The sequence below is a fragment of the Tauraco erythrolophus genome, chromosome 1 (genome assembly GCF_009769465.1).
Source record: "Tauraco erythrolophus isolate bTauEry1 chromosome 1, bTauEry1.pri, whole genome shotgun sequence".
NCBI classification, from domain to species: domain Eukaryota; kingdom Metazoa; phylum Chordata; class Aves; order Musophagiformes; family Musophagidae; genus Tauraco; species Tauraco erythrolophus.
Window position 1 is genome coordinate 2,257,597 of NC_141465.1, and position 4,626 is coordinate 2,262,222.

The window sequence follows — 4,626 nt, forward strand, 5'->3', positions numbered from 1 at the left end:
GGTTTTCTAGGATGTATTTTGGAAGGTGGCACACTGTGAAGAAGAAAGAAGAGAGTTGGTACACACTCACTTCTAATAAAGATTCTCTGGCAGCCTGCTGGGCTCAGACCTTTCATTTGTCTATTTCTTCATTTAGTTTCTCTGTCTGTAGCTCGAACCACAATATTTTTTATTTTTATCTACTGCATTTTTAACTTTCCAGCAACTTTATAGGGGCAAGTATCTATTTTGTCCTTAGAGCAGCCTGCTATTGAGGAGGCATGCTAAGTGTATCTGCTTATTCAGGGATTATGTGTTTATTATTTCTTGCTCTCCTTCATTTTAAATAAAAGTTTCAGAGGCTACGGTTTCCTTTTCTGAATGGAAAACAAGGCCTCAGGGGATGGTTTCACAGTTGACGTCTGAATGTGTAAAAAGATACACAACTACAAAAAATCTTGTTTTTTAATATAAATTTTTGCCCTGTTGCATAGAAAAAAATTTGTTCTCACTAGTACAGTAACTGCAACAAACTACAAAATCATTAACAATAGCCTGAAGTGATATTATAGAATCATAGAATGGTTAGAGTTGGAAGGGACCTCAAAAATCATCTAGTTCCAACCCCCCTGCCATGGGCAGGGACACCCTCCACTACACCAGGTTGCCCAAAGCCTCATCCAACCTGGCCTGGAACACTGCCAGGGATGGAGCAGCCACAGCTTCTCTGGGCAACCTGTTACGATTAATCCTTTTTATTTTTAGAGGTTTTGCCTAGTGAAGCAATAAAATAAGATATTAAAGTAACACAGAAGATAATATAAGACATTCCTGTGGGCAGGATCATACCCAGGGAAACTCAAGAAGGATGGGTGTTTTGTAGTTTCAGCTTCAATGTGTTTTTCTGCCATTCTTACTTTCAATTTTTTCCCATTCTTCTGGCTTTCTTGCTTAATATTCTCTACCCTCCTGTCTTCATTCTCACTTCCCTTCTCTATACCTGAAACCAACCCCTTTTCTATGATCAGGGCTACCCTTCCTGTCCACTTCCCGATTCACGTACCTTGCATACATCCTACCTGCTTGGTTTCCAGGTCTGAATATACTCTTCCTTTTGAATGGACTAATGAATCTTCAGTTTGAAGGACCCACACAGGTTGTGCTATCCCACTTTTTTTTCTCATCATCTTTAACAGATTCAAGCACGTAACTGAACTACCACACATTGAGCTAGTCCGTGATTACAACCTTTGGTCTTTCCCCTTCTTGCTGCCTCCTCTGAACCTAAAGGCTTTTGACTGATGTTAGTGGTTAAGAAGTATCAGTGACTTTTCTGTCCTTTTTCCTGAATAAAGATGTTGAATGAGTGGCCCAGAGAAGTTGGAAGAACAGGTTGCCCAGAGAAGTTGTGGATGCCCCACCACTGCAAGTGTTTAAGGTCAGGTTGGATGAGGCTTTAAGCAATCTGATCTACTGAAAGACATTCCTGACCATGGCAGGCAGGTTAGACTAGATGAGCTTTAAAAGGTCCCTTCCAGCCTCAACCATTCTGTGACTCTATGATTCTATGTACCTGATGGACTGACAGTAGATGAGAGAGCAAGTATTTGGTGGAAAAAAAAGCAGTGAAAGTTCCCATCTGTGTATGTGACTAAGAGTCTCTGAGAGCATTTTTGGCCCAGAGGGGATCTCTCTATATCACCCACGGGGCAGTTAGAACACTCTGCTAGATCCCTGACTAGCAGCTCCAATGTTGGGTTGTATCAAATGAATGTATCTTGCTGTTGGTCCTCCCATCCACAATGGAAAACATCATGGTCTCAAGTCGCTCTGCCTCCAGTTTTCTGACCTTTTCTAGTGAAGCCACAAGCTCTCACAGTGCTACAGTGTTCTGATCTTTTCAAAACAAATTCACGTTTTGCTGGTTACCAAAACTCTTACCAGTCTTTGGCAGGCAGATTATAGAAGTGAGATTTACTTCTTGTTACTTTAATCCACAAATCACACTGGTCGCTGGTGGTACCATCAGTGACCATTTGAGGTAGAAAAACTTGAGTTAGACAAGTTTATTTTTAAAACTAAGTATAGTCTCTTTGTAAGTGATAACCTTTCCATAGGAATTTTCAAGATGAGCAGTGACATTAACATTGCTGCATCATGTTTTTCTAATGCTCTTTCTTTTCATTTAATAACATAAAGCTGGCAATTTTTTGTGCCATCTATGATACATACATGTTTTTGGAAGGTCGTAGCTGGAATATCAATTGACAAAGGAAAACTTCACCTTACCAAACAGTTGCAGGGAATTTACTATTCACACAATACAGAAGATCAAAGTCCCAATTCAGGACAGATATTAAGAAAATAATTTTCTGGAATCTGCCTAGACTCCTAACCATCTTGAATGTGTAAGAAATGCTTGCAACAACATCTGTCAAACACCGATCAAGGCACTTAATAATTCCACATTTCTTTGAATCATATATCCATTTAAATCTAAGACATACGTAAAAGATAATTGCCATTAAACATTTTTGTGTGTGACAGCTGGAAGACATATCCAACGCATTCTTTTCCATGTGCTGATGATCAGTGTTACATTTGGAAAAGCTGTATAGAGAAAAGGAGTGTGCCACCAAGAAAAAAGCCAGCAGTCCTCTCACTAATTCGTGGACTCAAGAGAGCAGAGCTGTCATCTGTGCCTTAAAGATAAGAGAATCAGCTGATAAGGATTACTTATGACGTCTGGCCCCACCTCCCCACCCCCACCCTCCTCCAGCTCCTCTTCTTGCATCTCTAAGTTAGAAAAATTTACAGGGAAACTTTTTGTCTTTGCTTTCGGTAGTTGATAAAGGCGTCTTCAAAGAAACTTAGGTGCTAACAGGAAAAAACAGCTGCACGTACACAGCACCACGGTCTTGTGTACGTACTTCACGTATCCAGCTAAGATCTCCAAAGCTCTACAGGCTGTCTGTTCAACAAAAACGTCCAACTGCACACTGCCATCATGCAATCCCCTCCAAGGCAGACCTTTTTCAAGACTTAAATGCGTATACAGACGTTGCACTGTCCTGTGGCAGACCGAAGAAGACTTCCATATCCAATTGGAAGTGTGGAAAATGTAAGATGTGCTTCCCCAGTTTGCTGCTGCCAGGTGCAAACGTGCTCTGTCCTTACTGTGACAGATGCAAGAAACTCTGCTTTAAAAGTTACGTAACTACAGTGTCTGAATTACTCAGCTTCAGCTAATGGCCACAGTCAAACAGATTTTTTTGAAGCATGGGTCGTATAATTTTGGATGAAATATGTCTCATACCTGGATATCTCAGAGCACAAGCACAGAGTAAACACCTATGTGAAATAAATTCTCTAAAGGGAGACATGAATTTTGGCATAAATAAAAGTTTTAATAACTTGATTCTCTCCATAACAGTTCAACTTTCCTACTGAATTATTTAACAAACTCTGTTGCAGCAGAATGCTCCTCAGGAGCATACTCTTCCAATGGAAACCAGCAGCAGTGTCTGTCAGATCCAGTATATGATGTTATTATGGTCTGCAATGACTTAGAGGAGGGAACATTACTTCCATGCCAGATCTTGCAAGACAGCTTTCTCAGCATCACAGCACCACTGAAACACGTACCGATTCAAAGACCTATGATCTTCACTGAGAAAGTGATGAGCCTTTCATCTCCAGAAACATCTTATGAACACTTAGTAATGAGGTTGTGATACTTCCCAACTTGTGTCCTGATTAGTTCACAAGGTCTGTGTGTGGGATGATCCATATGGTGTGGCAATGTCAATGTAACATTTTGTCAAATTATGTGGTAAAATTACATTTAACCAAAAGGAGGCAGAGGATCTGCTTAAAAGATAGTGGCTCATGAAACTGTGTTAACTCCAATCCATAGGCATATGGACCAGAAGGCTTTTTTTGTCTTCTCAAGTTTCATTTTAGAATTGAATACTTAAGCCAAGGTTTTACTACTTGCTTTAATTTAAATTATATTGTGTGGGAGGTAGATTTGGACTTTAGAAGAGAGATCGAAGATTTTGGAAGCTCTGAACCACCGACCAGATACCTAATTATCTTCAGATTAGTGAACCAAGACATCATACTCTCCTGAGAGGCTAGCAAGGTGGGGAGGTGAACAGTTCTGTCCTGGTATTCTGGTTGTTTTGGTTGTTTTAGAAGCTGACACCAGACTGGTCCTCACCATCTCTCTCACCTCCCAGCTTTCACTTGAGAAGGTCTCAACTCCCAACGTCCACTACTCAGTTTTTAATGTCTCAATGAAGTGATCCTGGTTTTCAGTCCTCAGAGAACCTTCCCTCCCAAATCTCTCCAATATGCATCCTTTAGGAAGCAAAGACACACAGGCTGGCCATCACCTGAGATGCAACAACCAATTGTAAACAGAATCAGTAATGAATTATTTATTTTACGCCTCTTAATGCAAAAGAAAAAGAATCAGAAGTGGATTTGTGTTCACCCCTTGAATGGGCTTTTGGTTACAGATGAGAGAGAGCAAAAAAAGTCAGCATATTGGCCTTTGTTTTGCAGGAGGAGGAGCACCAGGATCCATAACCCACACTATCTTGCAGTAGGCAAAGGACTCCAGCCCCAGAGCAGCAGGTCGAA